Raw genomic sequence first — 27,500 nt, 5'->3', positions numbered from 1 at the left:
CGCAGCCATGACTGTGTAATGGTTGGTTCCATGGTGTAATGGTTAGCTCTCTGGACTTTGAATCCTGTTATCTGAATTCAAATCTCAGTAGAAACTGGGCACACATTTCGATTTTTCCATCTGCACTCAGATCGACGATGCCCAATGTTTATGATGAAACAAGCAATTTAAAATCCACATAATAAAAGACAAAAAAAGAGTTCAAGGATTCATGGAATACCATCGTCAAAGCAGTAGGATTAGGATCAAGTAGGATTAGCAAAAATTAAAATTGTCTATGTCATACCAAACAATCTCATACTCTGTGAATAGAGTCAATATTCACATAACACTCTTTCCAAGTGCGTTAGTCTGACAAGGATTTGAAGCCAAAATGGCTGCAGGAAGTGTTTTCGATTTTTCTCTAAGCCATCTTTTCTTGTGTTTTCCAGAATTTCCTAAAGTGCCTTATAAACATTTTTGGTGGTGTTTTTTTTAAATTCTTTTCGGCGTCTTTTGAATGTGTTTTGTGGCTTTTTTTGTAGCACACAAAAGTCAATCAGGACCCTTTATAGGGTCTTTCGAACCTTACCCTTGACTTGTATTATAGGTATGGAGCTGTTCAAAGTGAAAAACAGCTGAAGATTGAGATGGTAATTTCAGTTAACTGCTGGACATTTTTTGGAAACTTCAGATGGTTAATAGACGCTCCATAGCCTGATCAAATGAACATCAAGTCTTTTTTACTTGGAAATGATTATGTTCAGTCTTCTCAGCATTTTCGGATTATTTTTAAGGATGTTTTTGGAGCTGACTGACTCCAAATCCACATTATGAAGAGGGAAAAGCTTTAAACTGTGAATGGTTCCCATTGATGATGACTTTAAATCAGATTTTTGTATTTTACTGAGACCTTGTATTTTCTTTTCATTTTCTGAGATGTCTTCCAGAGGGTTGATCACTGAGCGTGATCATGGTGCTATTAGAAAACATGTGTGAAGCTCATAACAGGTTGATGTCTGAGTAGTCGTGGCCGAGTGGATAAGGCGATGGACTTGAAATCCATTGGGGTCTCCCCGCGCAGGTTCAAATCCTGCCGACTACGTCTATTTTAATAGCTTTTTGACCTTTTATCTTTGTTGTTCAATTTGCATGTTTACTAGTCTATTCCCCATGACAGTGATCTGTGATGGAGCGAGTTTCCAGGACCAAACTGACTTTATCTTTGACTGTTCTTTAGATAATCTATTCTGGAGCAACATTACATGTGCGACTTGTCGCCAATCAAAAGAAACACCGTGGGTGCCATCATGTAAGAGGTTTTTCTCTTGATCTTGTCCAGCAGCCACAGACCGCTGTCCTGGCTAATGGACTGGGACATGCACTTTGATTTGCACAAACCTTAAATTATCTCTCAGATGAAGCCTTTTACCATGCAATGCTAATCTTTATCGACTACTGGATGAACAGTTTTCTAACACTATAAGTTTTGCAATTTATTTTTTTCACACTTTTTCCAAGTAACAGATACAGCAATCTTTTTACTAGCCACTTTTCATCAACATTTCAAACTGCGCTAGCTGTGATATTGTGGAAATGTTGGTAAATTTGTGGAATGAAAGGTTATAAGATATCAATTTACCATTGTGTATGATTGCAGATTTGCACTGCAGCTTTGGAGCCTGTTTTCGCCATCGTTCACGATTTCATATGCTTTATTCAGCAAAACAAGCCGCAGCCATGATTGTGTCATGGTTGGTTCCATGGTGTAATGGTTAGCACTCTGGACTTTGGATCCAGTGATCTGAATTGAAATCTCAGTAGAACCTGAGCACACATTTTGATTTTTCCATCTGCACTCAGATCGACGATGCCCAATGTTTATGATGAAACAAGCAATTTAAAATACACATAATAAAAGACAAAAAAAGAGTTCAAGGATTCATGGTCAAAGCTGTCAATATCACTCATTGTCTATGTCATACCAAGCAATCTCATACTCTGTGACTTGAGTCAATATTCACATAACACTCTTTCCAAGTGGGTGAATCTGACAAGGATTTGAAGCCAAAATGGCTTCAGGAAGTGTTTTTGATTTTTCTCTAAGCCATCTTTTCTTGTGTTTTCCAGAATTTCCTAAAGTGCCTTATAAACATTTTTGGTGGTGTTTTTCTAAAAATTCTTTTCGGCGTCTTTTGTGGCTTTTTTTGTAGCACTCAAAAGTCAATCAGGACCCTTTATAGGGTCTTTCGAACCTTACCGTTGACTTGTAGTATAGGTATGGAGCTGTTCAAAGTGAAAAACAGCTGAAGATTGATATGGTAATTTCAGTTAACCGCTGGACATTTTTGGAAACTTGACATGGTTAATAGACGCTCCAAAGCCTGATCAAATGAACATCAAGTCTTTTTTACTTGGAAATTATTATGTTCAGTCTTCTCAGCATTTTCGGATTATTTTTAAGGATGTTTTTGGAGCTGACTGACTCCAAAACCACATTATGAAAGGGAAAAGCTTTAAACTGTGAATGGTTCCCATTGATGATGACTTTAAATCAGATTTTTGCATTTTACTGAGACCTTGTATTTTCTTTTCATTTTCTGAGATGTCTTCCAGAGGGTTGATCACTGAGCTTGGCCATGGTGCTATTAGAAAACGTGTGTGAAACTCTTAACAGCTTGATGTCCGAGTAGTCGTGGCCGAGTGGTTAAGGCGATGGGCAAGAAATCCATTGGGGTCTCCCCGCGCAGGTGCAAATCCTGCCGACTACGTCAATGTTTCAATAACTTTTTGACCTTTTATCTTTGTTGTTCAATTTGCATGTTTACTAGTCTATTCCCCATGACAGTGATCTGTGATGGAGCGAGTTTCTCGGACCAAACTGACTTTATCTTTGACTGTTCATTAGATAATCTATTCTGGAGCAACATTACATGTGCGACTTGCCGCTAATCAAAAGAAGCACCGTGGGTGCCATCAGGTAAGAGGTTTTTCTCTTGATCTTGTCCAGCAGCCACAGACCGCTGTCCTGGATAATAGACTGGGACATGCACTTTGATTTGCACATACCTTAAATTATCTCTCAGATGAAGCCTTTTACCATGCAATGCTAATCTTTATCAACTACTGGATGAACAGTTTTCTAACAGTATAAGTTTTGCAATTTATTTTTTTCACACTTTTTCCAAGTAACAGATACAGCAATCTTTTTACTAGCCACTTTTCATCAACATTTCAAACTGTCCTAGCTGTGATATCGTGGAAATGTTGGTAAATTTGTGGAATGAAAGGTTATAAGATATCAATTTACCATTGTGTATGATTGCAGATTTGCACTGCAGCTTTGGAGCCTGTTTTCGCCATAGTTCACGATTTCATATGCTTTATTCAGAACAACAAGCCGCAGACACGACTATGTCATGGTTGGTTCCATGGTGTAATGGTTAGCACTCTGGACTTTGAATCCTGTGATCTGAGGTCAAATCTCAGTGGAACCTGGGCACACAATTCGATTTTTCCATCTGCATTGAGATCGACGATGCCCAATGTTTATGATGAAACAAGCAATTTAAAATCCACATAATAAAAGACAAAAAAAGAGTTCAAGGATTCATGGTCAAAGCTGTCAATCAAGTAGGATTAGCAAAAATTAAAATTGTCTATGTCATACCAAGCAATCTCATACTCTGTGACTTGAGTCAATATTCACATAACACTCTTTCCAAGTGGGTGAATCTGACAAGGATTTGAAGCCAAAATGGCTTCAGGAAGTGTTTTTGATTTTTCTCTAAGCCATCTTTTCTTGTGTTTTCCAGAATTTCCTAAAGTGCCTTATAAACATTTTTGGTGGTGTTTTTCTAAAAATTCTTTTCGGCGTCTTTTGAATGTGTTTTGTGGCTTTTTTTGTAGCACACAAAAGTCAATCAGGTCCCTTTATAGGGTCTTTCGAACCTTACCCTTGACTTGTATTATAGGTATGGAGCTGTTCAAAGTGAAAAACAGCTGAAGATTGATATGGTAATTTCAGTTAACCGCTGGACATTTTTGGAAACTTGAGATGGTTAATAGACGCTCCAAAGCCTGATCAAATGAACATCAAGTCTTTTTTACTTGGAAATGATTATGTTCAGTCTTCTCAGCATTTTCTGATTATTTTTAAGGATGTTTTTGGAGCTGACTGACTCCAAATCCACATTATGAAGAGGGAAAAGCTTTAAACTGTGAATGGTTCCCATTGATGATGACTTTAAATCAGATTTTTGCATTTTACTGAGACCTTGTATTTTCTTTTCATTTTCTGAGATGTCTTCCAGAGGGTTGATCACTGAGCTTGATCATGGTGCTATTAGAAAACATGTGTGAAACTCATAACAGCTTGACGTCCGAGTAGTCGTGGCCGAGTGGTTAAGGCGATGGACTAGAAATCCATTGGGGTCTCCCCGCGCAGGTTCAAATCCTGCCGACTACGTCTATGTTTCAATAAGATTTTGACCTTTTATCTTTGTCGTTCAATTTGCATGTTTACTAGTCTATTCCCCATGACAGTGATCTGTGATGGAGAGAGTTTCTAGGACCAAACTGACTTTATCTTTGACTGTTCATTAGATAATCTATTCTGGAGGAACATTACATGTGCGACTTGCCGCTAATCAAAAGAAGCACCGTGGGTGCCATCAGGTAAGAGGTTTTTCTATTGATCTTGTCCAGCAGCCACAGACCGCTGTCCTGGCTAATGGACTGGGACATGCACTTTGATTTGCACATACCTTAAATTATCTCTCAGATGAAGCCTTTTACCATGCAATGCTAATCTTTATCAACTACTGGATGAACAGTTTTCTAACAGTATAAGTTTTGCAATTTATTTTTTTCACACTTTTTCCAAGTAACAGATACAGCAATCTTTTTACTAGCCACTTTTCATCAACATTTCAAACTGTCCTAGCTGTGATATCGTGGAAATGTTGGTAAATTTGTGGAATGAAAGGTTATAAGATATCAATTTACCATTGTGTATGATTGCAGATTTGCACTGCAGCTTTGGAGCCTGTTTTCGCCATCGTTCACGATTTCATATGCTTTATTCAGCACAACAAGCCGCAGCCAAGAATGTGTCATGGTTGGTTCCATGGTGTAATGGTTAGCACTCTGTATTTTGAATCCAGTGATCTGAGTTGAAATCTCAATAGAACCTGAGCACACATTTTGATTTTTCCATCTGCACTCAGATCGACGATGCCCAATGTTTATGATAAAACAAGCAATTTAAAATACACATAATAAAAGACAAAAAAAGAGTTCAAGGATTCATGGAATACCATGGTCAAAGCTGTCAATCAAGTAGGATTAGCAAAAATTAAAATTGTCTGTCACTCATTGTCTATGTCATACCAAGCAATCTCATACTCTGTGACTTGAGTCAATATTCACATAACACTCTTTCCAAGTGGGTGAATCTGACAAGGATTTGAAGCCAAAATGGCTTCAGGAAGTGTTTTTGATTTTTCTCTAAGCCATCTTTTCTTGTTTTTTCCAGAATTTCCTAAAGTGCCTTATAAACATTTTTGGTGGTGTTTTTCTAAAAATTCTTTTTGGCGTCATTTGAATGTGTTTTGTGGCTTTTTTTGTAGCACACAAAAGTCAATCAGGACCCTTTATAGGGTCTTTCGAACCTTACCCTTGACTTGTATTATAGGTATGGAGCTGTTCAAAGTGAAAAACAGCTGAAGATTGATATGGTAATTTCAGTTAACCGCTGGACATTTTTGGAAACTTGAGATGGTTAATAGACGCTCCAAAACCTGATCAAATGAACATCAAGTCTTTTTTACTTGGAAATGATTATGTTCAGTCTTCTCAGCATTTTTGGATTATTTTTAAGGATGTTTTTGGAGCTGACTGACTCCAAATCCACATTATGAAGAGGGAAAAGCTTTAAACTGTGAATGGTTCCCATTGATGATGACTTTAAATCAGATTTTGCATTTTACTGAGACCTTGTATTTTCTTTTCATTTTCTGAAATGTCTTCCAGTGGGTTGATCACTGAGCTTGATCATGGTGCTATTAGAAAACATGTGTGAAACTCATAAAAGCTTGACGTCTGAGTAGTCGTGGCCGAGTGGTCTGAAATCCATTGGGGTCTCCCCGCGCAGGTTCAAATTCTGCCGACTACGTCTATGTTTCAATAACTTTTTGACCTTTTATCTTTGTTGTTCAATTTGCATGTTTACTAGTCTATTCCCCATGACAGTGATCTGTGATGGAGCGAGTTTCTAGGACCAAACTGACTTTATCTTTGACTGTTCTTTAGATAATCTATTCTGGAGCAACATTACATGTGCGACTTGCCGCTAATCAAAAGAAGCACCGTGGGTGCCATCAGGTAAGAGGTTTTTCTCTTGATCTTGTCCAGCAGCCACAGACCGCTGTCCTGGCTAATGGACTGGGACATGCACTTTGATTTGCACAAACCTTAAATTATCTCTCAGATGAAGCCTTTTACCATGCAATGCTAATCTTTATCAACTACTGGATGAACAGTTTTCTAACAGTATAAGTTTTGCAATTTATTTTTTTCACACTTTTTCCAAGTAACAGATACAGCAATCTTTTTACTAGCCACTTTTCATCAACATTTCAAACTGTCCTAGCTGTGATATCGTGGAAATGTTGGTAAATTTGTGGAATGAAAGGTTATAAGATATCAATTTACCATTGTGTATGATTGCAGATTTGCACTGCAGCTTTGGAGCCTGTTTTCGCCATCGTTCACGATTTCATATGCTTTATTCTGCACAACAAGCCGCAGCCATGACTGTGTAATGGTTAGCACTCTGGACTTTGAATCCTGTGATCTGAGTTCAAATCTCAGTGGAACCTGGGCACACATTTCGATTTTTCCATCTGCACTCAGATCGACGATGCCCAATGTTTATGACGAAACAAGCAATTTAAAATCCACATAATAAAAGACAAAAAAAGAGTTCAAGGATTCATGGAATACCATGGTCAAAGCTGTCAATCAAGTAGGATTAGCAAAAATTAAAATTGTTTATGTCACTCATTGTCAATGTCATACCAAGCAATCTCATTATTCACATAACACTCTTTCCAAGTGGGTGAATCTGACAAGGATTTGAAGCCAAAATGGCTTCAGGAAGTGTTTTTGATTTTTCTCTAAGCCATCTTTTCTTGTGTTATCCAGAATTTCCTAAAGTGCCTTATAAACATTTTTGGTGGTGTTTTTCTAAAAATTCTTTTCGGCGTCTTTTGAATGTGTTTTGTGGCTTTTTTTTGTAGCACACAAAAGTCAATCAGGACCCTTTATAGGGTCTTTCGAACCTTACCGTTGACTTGTATTATAGGTATGGAGCTGTTCAAAGTGAAAAACAGCTGAAGATTGATATGGTAATTTCAGTTAACCGCTGGACATTTTTGGAAACTTGAGATGGTTAATAGACGCTCCAAAGCCTGATCAAATGAACATCAAGTCTTTTTTACTTGGAAATGATTATGTTCAGTCTTCTCAGCATTTTTGGATTATTTTTAAAGATGTTTTTGGAGCTGACTGACTACAAATCCACATTATGAAGAGGGAAAAGCTTTAAACTGTGAATGGTTCCCATGGATGATGAATTTAAATCAGATTTTTGCATTTTACTGAGACCTTGTATTTTCTTTTCTTTTTCTGAGATGTCTTCCAGAGGGTTGATCACTGAGCTTGATCATGGAGCTATTAGAAAATGTGTGTGAAAATCATAACAACTTGACGTCTGAGTAGTCGTGGCCGAGTGGTTAAGGCGATGGACTAGAAAGCCTTTGAACCGCGCAGGTTCAAATCCTGCCGACTACGTCTATGTTTCAATAACTTTTTGACCTTTTACCTTTGTTGTTCAATTTGCATTTTTACTAGTCTATTCCCCATGACAGTGATATGTGATGGAGCGAGTTTCTAGGACCAAACTGACTTTATCTTTGACTGTTCTTTAGATAATCTATTCTGGAGCAACATTACATGTGCGACTTGCCGCTAATCAAAAGAAGCACCGTGGGTGCCATCAGGTAAGAGGTTTTTCTCTTGATCTTGTCCAGCAGCCACAGACCGCTGTCCTGGCTAATGGACTGGGACATGCACTTTGATTTGCACAAACCTTAAATTATCTCTCAGATGAAGCCTTTTACCATGCAATGCTAATCTTTATCAACTACTGGATGAACAGTTTTCTAACAGTATAAGTTTTGCAATTTATTTTTTTCACACTTTTTCCAAGTAACAGATACAGCAATCTTTTTACTAGCCACTTTTCATCAACATTTCAAACTGTCCTAGCTGTGATATCGTGGAAATGTTGGTAAATTTGTGGAATGAAAGGTTATAAGATATCAATTTACCATTGTGTATGATTGCAGATTTGCACTGCAGCTTTGGAGCCTGTTTTCGCCATCGTTCACAATTTCATATGCTTTATTCAGCACAACAAGCCGCAGCCATGACTGTGTAATGGTTGGTTCCATGGTGTAATGGTTAGCACTCTGGACTTTGAATCCTGTTATCTGAATTCAAAACTCAGTGTAACCTGGGCACACATTTCAATTTTTCCATCTGCACTCAGATCGACGATGCCCAATGTTTATGATGAAACAAGCAATTTAAAATCCACATAATAAAAGACCAAAAAAGAGTTCAAGGATTCATGGAATACCATGGTCAAAGCAGTCAATCAAGTAGGATTAGCAAAAATTAAAATTGTCTATGTCACTCATTGTCTATGTCATACCAAGCAATCTCATACTCTGTGACTTGAGTCAATATTCACATAACACTCTTTCCAAGTGGGTGAATCTGACAAGGATTTGAAGCCAAAATGGCTTCAGGAAGTGTTTTTGATTTTTCTCTAAGCCATCTTTTCTTGTGTTTTCCAGAATTTCCTAAAGTGCCTTATAAACATTTTTGGTGGTGTTTTTCTAAAAATTCTTTTCGGCGTCTTTTGAATGTGTTTTGTGGCTTTTTTTGTAGCACACAAAAGTCAATCAGGACCCTTTATAGGGTCTTTCGAACCTTACCGTTGACTAGTATTATAGGTATGGAGCTGTTCAAAGTGAAAAACAGCTGAAGATTGATATGGTAATTTCAGTTAACCGCTGGACATTTTTGGAATCTTCAGATGGTTAATAGACGCTCCAAAGCCTGATCAAATGAACATCAAGTCTTTTTTCATGTTATGTGAATATTGACTCAAGTCACAGAGTATGAGATTGTTTGGTATGACATAGACAATGAGTGACATAGACAATTTTAATTTTTGCTAATCCTACTTGATCCTAATCCTACTGCTTTGACGATGGTATTCCATGAATCCTTGAACTCATTTTTTGTCTTTTATTATGTGGATTTTAAATTGCTTGTTTCATCATCAACATTGGGCATTGTCGATCTGAGTGCAGATGGAAAAATCGAAATATGTGCCCAGGTTCTACTGAGATTTGAACTCAGATTATTGGATTCAAAGTCCAGAGTGCTAACCATTACACCATGGAACCAACCATGACGCAATCATGGCTGCGGCTTGTTTTGCTGAATAAAGCATATGAAATCGTGAACGATGGCGAAAACAGGCTCCAAAGCTGCAGTGCAAATCTGCAATCATACACAATGGTAAATTGATATCTTATAACCTTTCATTCCACAAATTTACCAACATTTCCACGATATCACAGCTAGCGCAGTTTGAAATGTTGATGAAAAGTGGCTAGTAAAAAGATTGCTGCATCTGTTACTTGGAAAAAGTGTGAAAAAAATAAATTGCAAAACTTATAATGTTAGAAAACTGTTCATCCAGTAGTCGATAAAGATTAGCATTGCATGGTAAAAGGCTTCATCTGAGAGATAATTTAAGGTTTGTGCAAATCAAAGTGCATGTCCCAGTCCATTAGCCAGGACAGAGGTCTGTGGCTGCTGGACAAGATCAAGAGAAAAACCTCTTACCTGATGGCACCCACGGTGCTTCTTTTGATTAGCAGCAAGTCGCACATGTAATGTTGCTCCAGAATAGATTATCTAAAGAACAGTCAAAGATAAAGTCAGATTGGTCCTAGAAACTCGCTCCATCACAGATCACTGTCATGGGGAATAGACTAGTAAACATGCAAATTGAACAACAAAGATAAAAGGTCAAAAAGTTATTGAAACGTAGTCGGCAGGAGACTGCACGGGGAGACCCCAATGGATTTCAAGTCCATCGCCTTAACCACTCGGCCACGACTACTCGGACGTCAAGCTGTTATGAACTTCACACATGTTTTTAACATGGACTAGAAATCCATTGGGGTTTTCCCGCACAGGTTCAAATCCTGACGTCTATGTTTCAATAACTTTTTGACCTTTTATCTTTGTTGTTCAATTTGCATGTTTACTAGTCTATTCCCCATGACAGTGATCTGTGATGGAGCGAGTCTCTAGGACCAAACTGACTTTATCTTTATCTGTTCTTTAGATAATCTATTCTGGAGCAACATTACATGTGCGACTTGCCGCTAATCAAAAGAAGCACCGTGGGTGCCATCATGTAAGAGGTTTTTCTCTTGATCTTGTCCAGCAGCCACAGACCGCTGTCCTGGCTGATGGACTGGGACATGTGCTTTGATGTGCACAAACCTTAACCCCTTCACCCCCAAGGGTGGTTTGCACGTTCAGTAGTTCTCGCCACAGCCTTTGGCCTAGGTGCCTCCATCTCGGTATCCGAAGTCCAGCACCGTTAGCTGGACTTGCCACCGTCAACTGCCAAGGCAGTGCTTGCTAGCACAGGTACCTCCTGCCTAGTAACCGTGGTCCAGCACCGTCAGCTGTTCCTCGGTAGTGCCATTGGCTCTTGTAGCTTTTGCTACCCATCTGGGTTCCAGCACTGTCAGCTGGTTCTCAGCAGTGTCTTTGGCACGGGTACTCCCTGTTGCCCAGCCTGTTTTCAGCACGCCTGCTGTTTCCGGGTAGTGTCAAGGTCACTATGCCACCAATCCGTTGTCCTGTCGTCTTGCGGCCGGGTTAGCCGACTCTACGGTGCCTGCAGTTTAGGTGACTCCTATGTGGGCTGCGGGAACTGGCACTGAAGGCTGGATCCGTAGTGCCAATGGGACATGGACCCCCTGTAGGACTGTGGGTTTCGGTAACTGCGGCCGGCTTGCGGCCTGGCTACTTTGCTTTGAATGGGTACCTCCTGCCACCCATCCGGGTTCCAGCACTGTCTGCTGGTTCTCGCCAGGGCCTTTGGCCTAGGTGCCTCCAACTCGGTATCCGAAGTCCAGCACCGTCAGCTGGTCCTTGGTAGTGCTTTTTAGCACAGGTACCTTCTGCTTAGTAACCGTGGTCCAGCACCGTCAGTTGGTCCTTGGTAGTGCCATTGGCTCTTGTTCCTTCTGCTACCCATCTGGGTGCCAGCACTGTCTGCTGGTGCTCGCCACAGCCTTTGGCCTAGGTGCCTCCATCTCGGTATCCGAGGTCCAGCACCGTCAGCTGGTTCTTGGTAGTGCTTTTTAGCACAGGTACCTTCTGCTTAGTAACCGTGGTCCAGCACCGTCAGTTGGTCCTCGGTAGTGCCATTGGCTCTTGTTCCTTCTGCTACCCATCCAGGTGCCAGCACTGTCTGCTGGTTCTCGCCAGTTTCTCAGCCTTCTTGTACCTTCTGCTACATTTCCAAGATCAAGCTTTTTGAAATTGTCTTTGGTAATCCTTATTGATCTCCATGACGACGACCCTGATGACGACGACCCTGAAGACCACACCAAAGAAGACCAGAAATATGACCCTAAATAATAAGACCAAGAGAACAAAGAACATGAAGACAACCACCAAGATACAGAACAAAAGACAGAAGAACAAGAAGCAGAAGAAGCAAAAGCAGAAGAACAGAAAGCAGAAGAACATTAAGCATAAGACTAAAAATCAGCATAGAAGAAATCAAAATTATAAGCAGAAGAAGACTAAGCAGTAAATGGGGGTGAGTCCGTTCCTCCTCGTGGTGCCCCTGCTGCAGGCCAAACTGAGCGCGGACAAATCCTGTTGTAAATCTTTAGTGACAGGCAGAACGTAAGGTGTAATCTTATAACTTTTATAGATAAGTACAACAGGAATGCCTGTCATCATAAGAAAATGAAAACAAAGAAGAATAGGAAGAAGATGAAGAAATAGCATATTAAAGTTAATAATAGCTGAATAAGAAGAATATGAAGAATGGAAAAAAAAATTAATGGGAAGAAGATGAAGAAGAAGATGAATAAGGTGAAGAAAAAGTTGATGAAAAAAATGCTACTGCTGCGTTCATGAAGGAGAAAGTGTGGGAGAAGTACAAAAGAAGGTGAAGAGCATGGAAGTTGTGAAACATACATATCTGACAAAATATAAAAAAAAGGTTAACATAGTCAATATCTTTTTAACTCCGAACGTCTTGAAAAAAAAAATTGGAATTAATGCTATGCCATGTGATTTGAATAAACCACTATGCCTTTATTTGTCTCCTCCACCAATACATTCTACATGATTCTTATTTGTTTTCAATTATGTAGAATTAGCCAACAAGGAAATAAAGGGCTTTTTTTAATTCCGATACCGGAAGTCCCATTGACTTGAATGGGACTTCCGGTATCGGAATCGGCGATACCCGATATTTTTTTTGTATCGGGCGATACCATCCGATACGATACTTTTGGGTATCGAATGGTATCTCTCAACACTAATGATGACTTTAAATCAGATTTTTGCAAAAGCTATCAATCAAGTAGGATAAGCAAAATGTAAAATTAGCTTCAGGAAACAAAACTCATTGTCTATGTCATACCAAGCAATCTCATACTCTGTGACTTGAGTCAATATTCACATAACACTCTTTCCAAGTGGGTGAATCTGACAAGGATTTGAAGCCAAAATGGCTTCAGGAAGTGTTTTTGATTTTTCTCTAAGCCATCTTTTCTTGTGTTTTTCAGAATTTCCTAAAGTGCCTTATAAACATTTTTGGTGGTGTTTTTCTAAAAATTCTTTTCGGCGTCTTTTGAATGTGTTTTGTGGCTTTTTTTGTAGCACACAAAAGTCATTCAGGACCCTTTATAGGGTCTTTCGAACCTTACCGTTGACTTGTAGTATAAGTATGGAGCTGTTCAAAGTGAAAAACAGCTGAAGATTGATATGGTAATTTCAGTTAACTGCTGGACATTTTAGGAAACTTGACATGGTTAATAGACGCTCCAAAGCCTGATCAAATGAACATCAAGTCTTTTTTACTTGGAAATGATTATGTTCAGTCTTCTCAGCATTTTCGGATTATTTTTAAGGATGTTTTTGGAGCTGACTGACTCCAAATCCACATTATGAAAAGGGAAAAGCTTTAAACTGTGAATGGTTCCCATTGATGATGACTTTAAATCAGATTTTTGCATTTTACTGAGACCTTGTATTTTCTTTTCATTTTCTGAGATGTCTTCCAGAGGGTTGATCACTGAGCTTGATCATGGTGCTATTAGAAAACGTGTGTGAAACTCATAACAGCTTGAAGGCCGAGTAGTCGTGGCCGAGTGGTTAAGGCGATGGGCAAGAAATCCATTGGGGTCTCCCCGCGCAGGTGCAAATCCTGCCGACTATGTCTATGTTTCAATAACTTTTTGACCTTTTATCTTTGTTGTTCAATTTGCATGTTTACTAGTCTATTCCCCATGACAGTGATCTGTGATGGAGCGAGTTTCCAGGACCAAACTGACTTTATCTTTGACTGTTCTTTAGATAATCTATTCTGGAGCAACATTACATGTGCGACTTGCCGCTAATGAAAAGAAGCACCGTGGGTGCCATCAGGTAAGAGGTTTTTCTCTTGATCTTGTCCAGCAGCCACAGACCGCTCTCCTGGCTAATGGACTGGGACATGCACTTTGATTTGCACAAACCTTAAATTATCTCTCAGATGAAGCCTTTTACCATGCAATGCTAATCTTTATCGACTACTGGATGAACAGTTTTCTAACAGTATAAGTTTTGCAATTTATTGTTTTCACACTTTTTCCAAGTAACAGATACAGCAATCTTTTACTAGCCACTTTTCATCAACATTTCAAAATGCGCTAGCTGAGATATCGTGGAAATGTTGGTAAATTTGTGGAATGAAAGGTTATAAGATATCAATTTACCATTGTGTATGAATGCAGATTTGCACTGCAGCTTTGGAGCCTGTTTTCGCCATCGTTCACGATTTCATATGCTTTATTCAGCACAACAAGCCGCAGCCATGTCTGAGGCATGGTTGGTTCCATGGTGTAATGGTTAGCACTCTGGACTTTGAATCCAGTGATCTGAGTTCAAAACTCAGTGGAACCTGAGCACTCATTTTGATTTTTCCATCTGCACTCAGATCGACGATGCCCAATGTTTATGATGAAACAAGCAATTTAAAATCCACATAATAAAAGACAAAAAAAGAGTTCAAGGATTCATGGAATACCATGGTCAAAGCTGTAAATCAAGTAGGATTAGCAAAAATTAAAATTGTCTATATCACTCATTGTCTATGTCATACCAAGCAATCTCATACTCTGTGACTTGAGTCAATATTCACATAACACTCTTTCCAAGTGGGTGAATCTGACAAGGATTTGAAGCCAAAATGGCTTCAGGAAGTGTTTTTGATTTTTCTCTAAGCCATCTTTTCTTGTGTTTTCCAGAATTTCCTAAAGTGCCTTATAAACATTTTTGGTGGTGTTTTTCTAAAAATTCTTTTCGGCGTCTTTTTAATGTGTTTTGTGGCTTTTTTTGTAGCACACAAAAGTCAATCAGGACCCTTTATAGGGTCTTTCGAACCTTACCGTTGACTTGTAGTATAGGTATGGAGCTGTTCAAAGTGAAAAACATCTGAAGATTGATATGGTAATTTCAGTTAACCGCTGGACATTTTTGGAAACTTGACATGGTTAATATACGCTCCAAAGCCTGATCAAATGAACACCAAGTCTTTTTTACTTGGAAATGATTATTTTCAGTCTTCTCAGCATTTTCGGATTATTTTTAAGGATGTTTTTGGAGCTGACTGACTCCAAATCCACATTATGAAGAGGGAAAAGCTTTAAACTGTGAATGGTTCCCATTGATGATGACTTTAAATCAGATTTTTGCATTTTACTGAGACCTTGTATTTTCTTTTCATTTTCTGAGATGTCTTCCAGAGGGTTGATCACTGAGCTTGATCATGGTGCTATTAGAAAACGTGTGTGAAACTCATAACAGCTTGACGTCTGAGTAGTCGTGGCGGAGTGGTTAAGGCGATGGACTAGATATCCATTGGGGTCTCCCCGCGCAGGTTCAAATCCTGCCGATTATGTCTATGTTTCAATATTTTTTTGACCTTTTATCTTTGTTGTTCAATTTGCATGTTTACTAGTCTATTCCCCATGACAGTGATCTGTGATGGAGCGAGTTTCCTCGACCAAACTGACTTTATCTTTGACTGTTCTTTAGATAATCTATTCTGTAGCAACATTACATGTGCTACTTGCCGCTAATCAAAAGAAGCACCGTGGGTGCCATCAGGTAAGAGGATTTTCTCTTGATCTTGTCCAGCAGCCACAGACCGCTGTCCTGGCTAATGGACTGGGACATGCACTTTGATTTGCACAAACCTTAAATTATCTCTCAGATGAAGCCTTTTACCATGCAATGCTAATCTTTATCGACTACTGGATGAACAGTTTTCTAACAGTATAAGTTTTGCAATTTATTTTTTTCACACTTTTTCCAAGTAACAGATACAGCAATCTTTTCACTAGCCACTTTTCATCAACATTTCAAACTGCGCTAGCTGTGATATCGTGGAAATGTTGGTAAATTTGTGGAATGAAAGGTTATAAGATATCAATTTACCATTGTGTATGAATGCAGGTTTGCACTGCAGCTTTGGAGCCTGTTTTCGCCATCGTTCACGATTTCATATGCTTTATTCAGCACAACAAGCCGCAGCCATGTCTGAGGCATGGTTGGTTCCATGATGTTATGGTTAGCACTCTTGACTTTGAATCCAGTGATCTGAGTTCAAATCTCAGTGGAACCTGGGCACACATTTCGATTTTTCCATCTGCACTCAGATCGACGATGCCCAATGTTTAAGATGAAACAAGCAATTTAAAATCCACATAATAAAAGACAAAAAAAAGTTCAAGGATTCATGGAATACCAAGGTCAAAGCAGTCAATCAAGTAGGATTAGCAAAAATTAAAATTGTCTATGTCACTCATTGTCTATGTCATACCAAGCAATCTCATACTCTGTGACTTGAGTCAATATTCACATAACACTCTTTCCAAGTGGGTGAATCTGACAAGGATTTGAAGCCAAAATGGCTTCAGGAAGTGTTTTTGATTTTTCTCTAAGACATCTTTTCTTGTGTTTTCCAGAATTTCCTAAAGTGCCTTATAAACATTTTTGGTGGTGTTTTTCTAAAAATTCTTTTCGGCGTCTTTTGAATGTGTTTTGTGGCTTTTCTTGTAGCACACAAAAGTCATTCAGGACCCTTTATAGGGTCTTTTGAACCTTACCGTTGACGTGTAGTATAGGTATGGAGCTGTTCAAAGTGAAAAACAGCTAAAGATTGATATGGTAATTTCAGTTCTAATTTCAGAGCTGACTGACTCCAAATCCACATTATGAAGAGGGAAAAGCTTTAAACTGTGAATGGTTCCCATTGATGATGACTTTAAATCAGATTTTTGCATTTTACTGAGACCTTGTATTTTCTTTTCATTTTCTGAGATGTCTTCCAGAGGGTTGATCACTGAGCTTGATCATGGTGCTATTAGAAAACGTGTGTGAAACTCATAACAGCTTGAAGTCCGAGTAGTCGTGTCCGAGTGGTTAAGGCGATGGGCAAGAAATCCATTGGGGTCTCCCCGCGCAGGTGCAAATCCTGCTGACTACGTCTATGTTTCAATAACTTTTTGACCTTTTATCTCTGTTGTTCAATTTGCATGTTTACTAGTCTATTCCCCATGACAGTGATCTGTGATGGAGCGAGTTTCTTGGACCAAACTGACTTTATCTTTGACTGTTCTTTAGATAATCTATTCTGGAGCAACATTACATGTGCGACTTGCCGCTAATCAAAAGAAGCACCGTGGGTGCCATCAGGTAAGAGGTTTTTCTCTTGATCTTGTCCAGCAGCCACAGACCTCTGTCCTGGCTAATGGACTGGGACATGCACTTTGATTTGCACAAACCTTAAATTATCTCTCAGATGAAGCCTTTTACCATGCAATACTAATCTTTATCAAATACTGGATGAACAGTTTTCTAACAGTATAAGTTTTGCAATTTATTTTTTTCACACTTTTTCCAAGTAACAGATACAGCAATCTTTTTACTAGCCACTTTTCATCAACATTTCAAACTGTCCTAGCTGTGATATCGTGGAAATGTTGGTAAACTTGTGGAATGAAAGGTTATAAAATATCAATTTACCATTGTGTATGATTGCAGATTTGCACTGCAGCTTTGGAGCCTGTTTTCGCCATCGTTCACGATTTCATATGCTTTATTCAGCACAACAAGCCGCAGCCATGACTGTGTAATGGTTGGTTCCATGGTGTAATGGTTAGCACTCTGGATTTTGAATTCTGTGATCTGAGTTCAAATCTCAGTGGTACCTGGGCACACATTTCGATTTTTCCATCTGCACTCAGATCGACGATGCCCAATGTTTATGATGAAACAAGCAATTTAAAATCCACATAATAAAAGACAAAAAAAGAGTTCAAGGATTCATGGAACACCAAAGCTGTCAATCAAGTAGGATTAGCAAAAATTAAAATTGTCTATGTCATACCAAGCAATCTCATACTCTGTGACTTGAGTCAATATTCACATAACATTTTTTCCAAGTGGGTGAATCTGACAAGGATTTGAAGCCAAAATGGCTTCAGGAAGTGTTTTTGATTTTTCTCTAAGCCATCTTTTCTTGTGTTTTCCAGAATTTCCTAAAGTGCCTTATAAACATTTTTGATGGTGTTTTTCTAAAAATTCTTTTCGGCGTCTTTTGAATGTGTTTTGTGGCTTTTTTTGTAGCACACAAAAGTCAATCAGGACCCTTTATAGGGTCTTTCGAACCTTACCGTTGACTTGTATTATAGGTATGGAGCTGTTCAAAGTGAAAAACAGCTGAAGATTGATATGGTAATTTCAGTTAACTGCTGGACATTTTTGGAAACTTGAGATGGTTAATAGACGCTCCAAAGCCTGATCAAATGAACATCAAGTCTTTTTTACTTGGAAATGATTATGTTCAGTCTTCTCAGCATTTTTGGATTATTTTTAAAGATGTTTTTGGAGCTGACTGACTCCAAATCCACATTATGAAGAGGGAAAAGCTTTAAACTGTGAATGGTTCCCATTGATGATGACGTTAAATCAGATTTTTGCATTTTACTGAGACCTTGTATTTTCTTTTCATTTTCTGAGATGTCTTCCAGAGGGTTGATCACTGAGCTTGATCATGGTGCTATTAGAAAACATGTTTGAAACTCATAACAGCTTGACGTCCGAGTAGTCGTGGCCGAGTGCTTAAAGCGATGGACTAGAAATCCATTGGGGTCTCCCCGCGCAGGTTCAAATCCTGCCGACTACGTCTATGTTTCAAAAAGTTTTTGACCTTTTATCTTTGTTGTTCAATTTGCATGTTTACTAGTCTATTCCCCATGACAGTGATCTGTGATGGAGCGAGTTTCTAGGACCAAACTGACTTTATCTTTGACTGTTCTTTAGATAATCTATTCTGGAGCAACATTACATGTGCGACTTGCCGCTAATCAAAAGAAGCACCGTGGGTGCCATCAGGTAAGAGGTTTTTCTCTTGATCTTGTCCAGCAGCCACAGACCGCTGTCCTGGCTAATAGACTGGGACATGCACTTTGATTTGCACAAACCTTAAATTATCTCTCAGATGAAGCCTTTTACCATGCAATGCTAATCTTTATCAACTACTGGATGAACAGTTTTCTAACAGTATAAGTTTTGCAATTTATTTTTTTCACACTTTTTCCAAGTAACAGATACAGCAATCTTTTTACTAGCCACTTTTCATCAACATTTCAAACTGTCCTAGCTGTGATATCGTGGAAATGTTGGTAAATTTGTGGAATGAAAGGTTATAAGAAATCAATTTACCATTGTGTATGATTGCAGATTTGCACTGCAGCTTTGGAGCCTGTTTTCGCCATCGTTCACGATTTCATATGCTTTATTCAGCACAACAAGCCGCAGACATGACTGTGTAATGGTTGGTTCTATGGTGTAATGGTTAGCACTCTGGACTTTGAATCCTGTTATCTGAATTCAAATCTCAGTGAAACCTGGGCACACATTTCGATTTTGCCATCTGCACTCAGATCGACGATGCCCAATGTTTATGATGAAACAAGCAATTTATAATCCACATAATAAAAGACAAAAAAAGAGTTCAAGGATTCATGGAATACCATGGTCAAAGCTGTCAATCAAGTAGGATTAGCAAAAATTAAAATTGTCTATGTCACTCATTGTCTATGTCATACCAAGCAATCTCATACTCTGTGACTTGAGTCAATATTCACATAACACTCTTTCCAAGTGGGTGAATCTGACAAGGATTTGAAGCCAAAATGGCTTCAGTAAGTGTTTTTGATTTTTCTCTAAGCCATCTTTTCTTGTGTTTTCCAGAATTTCCTAAAGTGCCTTATAAACATTTTTGGTGGTGTTTTTCTAAAAATTCTTTTCGGCGTCTTTTGAATGTGTTTTGTGGCTTTTTTTGTAGCACACAAAAGTCAATCAGGACCCTTTATAGGGTCTTTCGAACCTTACCGTTGACTTGTATTATAGGTATGGAGCTGTTCAAAGTGAAAAACAGCTGAAGATTGATATGGTAATTTCAGTTAACCGCTGGACATTTTTGGAAACTTGAGATGGTTAATAGACGCTCCAAAGCCTGATCAAATGAACATCAAGTCTTTTTTACTTGGAAATGATTATGTTCAGTCTTCTCAGCATTTTTGGATTATTTTTAAAGATGTTTTTGGAGCTGACTGACTCCAAATCCACATTATGAAGAGGGAAAAGCTTTAAACTGTGAATGGTTCCCATTGATGATGACTTTAAATCAGATTTTTGCATTTTACTGAGACCTTGTATTTTCTTTTCATTTTCTGAGATGTCTTCCAGAGGGTTGATCACTGAGCTTGATCATGGTGCTATTAGAAAACATGTGTGAAACTCATAACAGCTTGACGTCTGAGTAGTTGTGGCTGCGTGGTTAAGGCGATGGACTAGAAATCCATTGGGGTCTCCCCGCGCAGGTTCAAATCCTGCCGACTACGTCTATGTTTCAATAACTTTTTGACCTTTTATCTTTGTTGTTCAATTTGCATCTTTACTAGTCTATTCCCCATGACAGTGATCTGTTATGGAGCGAGAATCTAGGACCAAACTGACTTTATCTTTGACTGTTCTTTAGATAATCTATTCTGGAGCAACATTACATGTGCGACTTGCCGCTAATCAAAAGAAGCACCCTGGGTGCCATCAGGTAAGAGGTTTTTCTCTTGATCTTGTCCAGCAGCCACAGACCGCTGTCCTGGCTAATGGACTGGGACATGCACTTTGATTTGCACAAACCTTAAATTATCTCTCAGATGAAGCCTTTTACCATGCAATGCTAATCTTTATCAACTACTGGATGAACAGTTTTCTAAAAGTATAAGTTTTGCAATTTATTTTTTTCACACTTTTTCCAAGTAACAGATACAGCAATCTTTTTACTAGCCACTTTTCATCAACATTTCAAACTGTCCTAGCTGTGATATCGTGGAAATGTTGGTAAATTTGTGGAATGAGAGGTTATAAGATATCAATTTACCATTGTGTATGATTGCACATTTGCACTGCAGCTTTGGAGCCTGTTTTCGCCATCGTTCACGATTTCATATGCTTTATTCAGCACAACAAGCCGCAGCCATGACTGTGTAATGGTTGGTTCCATGGTGTAATGGTTAGCACTCTGGACTTTGAATCCTGTGATCTGAATTCAAATCTCAGTGGAACCTGGGCACACATTTCGATTTTTCCATCTGCACTCAGATCGACGATGCCCAATGTTTATGATGAAACAAGCAATTTAAAATCCACATAATAAAAGACAAAAAAAGAGTTCAAGGATTCATGGAATACCATGGTCAAAGCTGTCAATCAAGTAGGATTAGCAAAAATTAAAATTGTTTATGTCATACCAAGCAATCTCATACTCTGTGACTTGAGTCAATATTCACATAACACTCTTTCCAAGTGGGTGAATCTGACAAGGATTTGAAGCCAAAATGGCTTCAGGAAGTGTTTTTGATTTTTCTCTAAGCCATCTTTTCTTGTGTTTTCCAGAATTTCCTAAAGTGCCTTATAAACATTTTTGGTGGTGTTTTTCTAAAAATTCTTTTCGGCGTCTTTTGAATGTGTTTTGTGGCTTTTTTTGTAGCACACAAAAGTCAATCAGGACCCTTTATAGGGTCTTTCGAACCTTACCGTTGACTTGTATTATAGGTATGGAGCTGTTCAAAGTGAAAAACAGCTGAAGATTGATATGGTAATTTCAGTTAACCGCTGGACATTTTTGGAAACTTGAGATGGTTAATAGACGCTCCAAAGCCTGATCAAATGAACATCAAGTCTTTTTTACTTGGAAATGATTATGTTCAGTCTTCTCAGCATTTTTGGATTATTTTTAAAGATGTTTTTGGAGCTGACTGACTCCAAATCCACATTATGAAGAGGGAAAAGCTTTAAACTGTGAATGGTTCCCATTGATGATGACTTTAAATCAGATTTTTGCATTTTACTGAGACCTTGTATTTTCTTTTCATTTTCTGAGATGTCTTCCAGAGGGTTGATCACTGAGCTTGATCATGGTGCTATTAGAAAACATGTGTGAAACTCAAAACAGCTTGACGTCCGAGTAGTCGTGGCCGAGTGGTTAAGGCGATGGACTAGAAATCTATTGGGGTCTTCCCGCGCAGGTTCAAATCCTGCCGACTACGTCTATGTTTCAATAAGTTTTTGACCTTTTATCTTTGTTGTTCAATTTGCATCTTTACTAGTCTATTCCCCATGACAGTGATCTGTTATGGAGCGAGTTTCTAGGACCAAACTGACTTTATCTTTGACTGTTCTTTAGATAATCTATTCTGGAGCAACATTACATGTGCGACTTGCCGCTAATCAAAAGAAGCACCGTGGGTGCCATCAGGTAAGAGGTTTTTCTCTTGATCTTGTCCAGCAGCCACAGACCGCTGTCCTGGCTAATGGACTGGGACATGCACTTTGATTTGCACAAACCTTAAATTATCTCTCAGATGAAGCCTTTTACCATGCAATGCTAATCTTTATCAACTACTGGATGAACAGTTTTCTAAAAGTATAAGTTTTGCAATTTATTTTTTTCACACTTTTTCCAAGTAACAGATACAGCAATCTTTTTACTAGCCACTTTTCATCAACATTTCAAACTGTCCTAGCTGTGATATCGTGGAAATGTTGGTAAATTTGTGGAATGAGAGGTTATAAGATATCAATTTACCATTGTGTATGATTGCAGATTTGCACTGCAGCTTTGGAGCCTGTTTTCGCCATCGTTCACGATTTCATATGCTTTATTCAGCACAACAAGCCGCAGCCATGACTGTGTAATGGTTGGTTCCATGGTGTAATGGTTAGCACTCTGGACTTTGAATCCTGTGATCTGAATTCAAATCTCAGTGGAACCTGGGCACACATTTCGATTTTTCCATCTGCACTCAGATCGACGATGCCCAATGTTTATGATGAAACAAGCAATTTAAAATCCACATAATAAAAGACAAAAAAAGAGTTCAAGGATTCATGGAATACCATGGTCAAAGCTGTCAATCAAGTAGGATTAGCAAAAATTAAAATTGTCTATGTCATACCAAGCAATCTCATACTCTGTGACTTGAGTCAATATTCACATAACACTCTTTCCAAGTGGGTGAATCTGACAAGGATTTGAAGCCAAAATGGCTTCAGGAAGTGTTTTTGATTTTTCTCTAAGCCATCTTTTCTTGTGTTTTCCAGAATTTCCTAAAGTGCCTTATAAACATTTTTGGTGGTGTTTTTCTAAAAATTCTTTTCGGCGTCTTTTGAATGTGTTTTGTGGCTTTTTTTGTAGCACACAAAAGTCAATCAGGACCCTTTATAGGGTCTTTCGAACCTTACCGTTGACTTGTATTATAGGTATGGAGCTGTTCAAAGTGAAAAACATCTGAAGATTGATATGGTAATTTCAGTTAACCGCTGGACATTTTTGGAAACTTGAGATGGTTAATAGACGCTCCAAAGCCTGATCAAATGAACATCAAGTCTTTTTTACTTGGAAATGATTATGTTCAGTCTTCTCAGCATTTTTGGATTATTTTTAAAGATGTTTTTGGAGCTGACTGACTCCAAATCCACATTATGAAGAGGGAAAAGCTTTAAACTGTGAATGGTTCCCATTGATGATGACTTTAAATCAGATTTTTGCATTTTACTGAGACCTTGTATTTTCTTTTCATTTTCTGAGATGTCTTCCAGAGGGTTGATCACTGAGCTTGATCATGGTGCTATTAGAAAACATGTGTGAAACTCAAAACAGCTTGACGTCCGAGTAGTTGTGGCCGAGTGGTTAAGGCGATGCACTAGAAATCTATTGGGGTCTTCCCGCGCAGGTTCAAATCCTGCTGACTACGTCTATGTTTCAAAAACTTTTTGACCTTTTATCTTTGTTGTTCAATTTGCATGTTTACTAGTCTATTCCCCATGACAGTGATCTGTGATGGAGCGAGTTTCTAGGACCAAACTGACTTTATCTTTGACTGTTCTTTAGATAATCTATTCTGGAGCAACATTACATGTGCGACTTGCCGCTAATCAAAAGAACCACCGTGGGTGCCATCAGGTAAGAGGTTTTTCTCTTGATCTTGTCCAGCAGCCACAGACCGCTGTCCTGGCTAATGGACTGGGACATGCACTTTGATTTGCACAAACCTTAAATTATCTCTCCGTTGAAGCCTTTTACCATGCAATGCTAATCTTTATCAACTACTGGATGAACAGTTTTCTAACAGTATAAGTTTTGCAATTTATTTTTTTCACACTTTTTCCAAGTAACAGATGCAGCAATCTTTTTACTAGCCACTTTTCATCAACATTTCAAACTGTCCTAGATGTGATATCGTGGAAATGTTGGTAAATTTGTGGAATGAAAGGTTATAAGATATCAATTTACCATTGTGTATGATTGCAGATTTGCACTGCAGCTTTGGAGCCTGTTTTCGCCATCGTTCACGATTTCATATGCTTTATTCAGCACAACAAGCCGCAGCCATGACTGTGTAATGGTTGGTTCCATGGTGTAATGGTTGGTTCCATGGTGTAATGGTTAGCACTCTGGACTTTGAATCCTGTTTTCTGAGTTCAAATCTCAGTGGAACCTGGGCACACATTTTGATTTTTCCATCTGCACTCAGATCGACGATGCCCAATGTTTATGATGAAACAAGCAATTTAAAATCCACATAATAAAAGACAAAAAAAGAGTTCAAGGATTCATGGAATACCATGGTCAAAGCTGTCAATCAAGTAGGATTAGCAAAAATTAAAATTGTCTATGTCACTCATTGTCTATGTCATACCAAGCAATCTCATACTCTGTGACTTGAGTCAATATTCACATAACACTCTTTCCAAGTGGGTGAATCTGACAAGGATTTGAAGCCAAAATGGCTTCAGGAAGTGTTTTTGATTTTTCTCTAAGCCATCTTTTCTTGTGTTTTCCAGAATTTCCTAAAGTGCCTTATAAACATTTTTGGTGGTGTTTTTCTAAAAATTCTTTTCGGCGTCATTTGAATGTGTTTTGTGGCTTTTTTTGTAGCACACAAAAGTCAATCAGGACCCTTTATAGGGTCTTTCGAACCTTACCGTTGACTTGTATTATAGGTATGGAGCTGTTCAAAGTGAAAAACATCTGAAGATTGATATGGTAATTTCAGTTAACCGCTGGACATTTTTGGAAACTTGAGATGGTTAATAGACGCTCCAAAACCTGATCAAATGAACATCAAGTCTTTTTTACTTGGAAATGATTATGTTCAGTCTTCTCAGCATTTTTGGATTATTTTTAAGGATGTTTTTGGAGCTGACTGACTCCAAATCCACATTATGAAGAGGGAAAAGCTTTAAACTGTGAATGGTTCCCATGGATGATGAATTTAAATCAGATTTTTGCATTTTACTGAGACCTTGTATTTTCTTTTCATTTTCTGAGATGTCTTCCAGAGGGTTGATCACTGAGCTTGATCATGGAGCTATTAGAAAACGTGTGTGAAACTCATAACAGCTTGACGTCTGAGTAGTCGTGGCCGAGTGGTTAAGGTGATGGACTAGAAATCCATTGGGGTCTCCCCGCGCAGGTTCTAATCCTGCCGCATACGTCTATGTTTCAATAAGTTTTTGACCTTTTATCTTTGTCGTTCAATTTGCATGTTTACTAGTCTATTCCCCATGACAGTGATCTGTGATGGAGCGAGTTTCTAGGACCAAACTGACTTTATCTTTGACTGTTCATTAGATAATCTATTCTGGAGCAACATTACATGTGCGACTTGCTGCTAATCAAAAGAAGCACCGTGGGTGCCATCAGGTAAGAGGTTTTTCTCTTGATCTTGTCCAGCAGCCACAGACCGCTGTCCTGGCTAATGGACTGGGACATGCACTTTGATTTGCACAAACCTTAAATTATCTCTCAGATGAAGCCTTTTACCATGCAATGCTAATCTTTATCAACTACTGGATGAACAGTTTTCTAACAGTATAAGTTTTGCAATTTATTTTTTTCACACTTTTTCCAAGTAACAGATACAGCAATCTTTTTACTAGCCACTTTTCATCAACATTTCAAACTGTCCTAGCTGTGATATCGTGGAAATGTTGGTAAATTTGTGGAATGAAAGGTTATAAGATATCAATTTACCATTGTGTATGACTGCAGATTTGCACTGCAGCTTTGGAGCCTGTTTTCGCCATCGTTCACGATTTCATATGCTTTATTCAGAACAACAAGCCGCAGACATGATTATGTCATGGTTGGTTCCATGGTGTAATGGTTAGCACTCTGGACTTTGAAGACTGTGATCTGAGGTCAAATCTCAGTGGAACCTGGGCACACAATTCTATTTTTCCATCTGCACTGAGATCGACGATGCCCAATGTTTATGATGAAACAAGCAATTTAAAATCCACATAATAAAGACAAAAAAAGAGTTCAAGGATTCATGGTCAAAGCTGTCAATCAAGGAGGATTAGCAAAAATTAAAATTGTCTATATCACTCATTGTCTATGTCATACCAAGCAATCTCATACTCTGTGACTTGAGTCAATATTCACATAACACTCTTTCCAAGTGGGTGAATCTGACAAGGATTTGAAGCCAAAATGGCTTCAGGAAGTGTTTTTGATTTTTCTCTAAGCCATCTTTTCTTGTGTTTTCCAGAATTTCCTAAAGTGCCTTATAAACATTTTTGGTGGTGTTTTTCTAAAAATTCTTTTCGGCGTCTTTTGAATGTGTTTTGTGGCTTTTTTTGTAGCACACAAAAGTCAATCAGGACCCTTTATAGGGTCTTTCGAACCTTACCCTTGACTTGTATTATAGGTATGGAGCTGTTCAAAGTGAAAAACAGCTGAAGATTGATATAGTAATTTCAGTTAACCGCTGGACATTTTTGGAAACTTGAGATGGTTAATAGACGCTCCAAAGCCTGATCAAATGAACATCAAGTCTTTTTTACTTGGAAATGATTATGTTCAGTCTTCTCAGCATTTTCTGATTATTTTTAAGGATGTTTTTGGAGCTGACTGACTCCAAATCCACATTATGAAGAGGGAAAAGCTTTAAACTGTGAATGGTTCCCATTGATGATGACTTTAAATCAGATTTTTGCATTTTACTGAGACCTTGTATTTTCTTTTCATTTTCTGAGATGTCTTCCAGAGGGTTGATCACTGAGCTTGATCATGGTGCTATTAGAAAACATGTGTGAAACTCATAACAGCTTGATGTCCGAGTAGTCGTGGCAGAGTGGTTAAGGTGATGGACTAGAAATCCATTGGGGTCTCACCGCGCAGGTTCAAATCCTGCCGACTACGTCTATGTTTCAATAACTTTTTGACCTTTTATCTTTGTTGTTCAATTTGCATGTTTACTAGTCTATTCCCCATGACAGTGATATGTGATGGAGCGATTTTCTAGGACCAAACTTACTTTATCTTTGACTGTTCTTTAGATAATCTATTCTGGAGCAACATTACATGTGCGACTTGCCGCTAATCAAAAGAAGCACCGTGGGTGCCATCAGGTAAGAGCTTTTTCTCTTGATCTTGTCCAGCAGCCACAGACCGCTGTCCTGGCTAATGGACTGGGACATGCTCTTTGATT

General features: G+C 38.6%; 8 non-coding genes across 8 annotated transcripts; all 8 read left to right on the top strand.

Annotated features, from left to right (window-relative positions):
* The first annotated feature begins 1,002 nt into the window (after positions 1-1,002).
* TRNAS-UGA (transfer RNA serine (anticodon UGA)) lies at positions 1,003-1,084 on the top strand. Its single transcript has one exon. It is a non-coding gene; the product is annotated as a tRNA-Ser (tRNA).
* Positions 1,085-4,365: 3,281 nt separating this feature from the next.
* On the top strand, positions 4,366-4,447 carry TRNAS-AGA (transfer RNA serine (anticodon AGA)). Its single transcript has one exon. It is a non-coding gene; the product is annotated as a tRNA-Ser (tRNA).
* Positions 4,448-14,259: 9,812 nt separating this feature from the next.
* Positions 14,260-14,331, top strand: TRNAQ-UUG (transfer RNA glutamine (anticodon UUG)). Its single transcript has one exon. It is a non-coding gene; the product is annotated as a tRNA-Gln (tRNA).
* A 4,206-nt stretch (positions 14,332-18,537) lies between these two features.
* TRNAS-AGA (transfer RNA serine (anticodon AGA)) lies at positions 18,538-18,619 on the top strand. Its single transcript has one exon. It is a non-coding gene; the product is annotated as a tRNA-Ser (tRNA).
* Positions 18,620-20,260: 1,641 nt separating this feature from the next.
* TRNAS-AGA (transfer RNA serine (anticodon AGA)) lies at positions 20,261-20,342 on the top strand. Its single transcript has one exon. It is a non-coding gene; the product is annotated as a tRNA-Ser (tRNA).
* Positions 20,343-21,967: 1,625 nt separating this feature from the next.
* On the top strand, positions 21,968-22,049 carry TRNAS-AGA (transfer RNA serine (anticodon AGA)). Its single transcript has one exon. It is a non-coding gene; the product is annotated as a tRNA-Ser (tRNA).
* Positions 22,050-24,430: 2,381 nt separating this feature from the next.
* TRNAQ-UUG (transfer RNA glutamine (anticodon UUG)) lies at positions 24,431-24,502 on the top strand. Its single transcript has one exon. It is a non-coding gene; the product is annotated as a tRNA-Gln (tRNA).
* A 2,627-nt stretch (positions 24,503-27,129) lies between these two features.
* On the top strand, positions 27,130-27,211 carry TRNAS-AGA (transfer RNA serine (anticodon AGA)). Its single transcript has one exon. It is a non-coding gene; the product is annotated as a tRNA-Ser (tRNA).
* The last annotated feature ends 289 nt before the right edge of the window (positions 27,212-27,500 follow it).

Source organism: Dendrobates tinctorius, unplaced genomic scaffold, assembly GCF_039654945.1.
Source record: "Dendrobates tinctorius isolate UK_male_01 unplaced genomic scaffold, ASM3965494v1 ptg000462l, whole genome shotgun sequence".
NCBI lineage: Eukaryota > Metazoa > Chordata > Amphibia > Anura > Dendrobatidae > Dendrobates > Dendrobates tinctorius.
The sequence above is the reverse complement of the archived record's forward strand: the minus strand, read 5'-3'. Positions and strand labels throughout refer to the sequence as shown.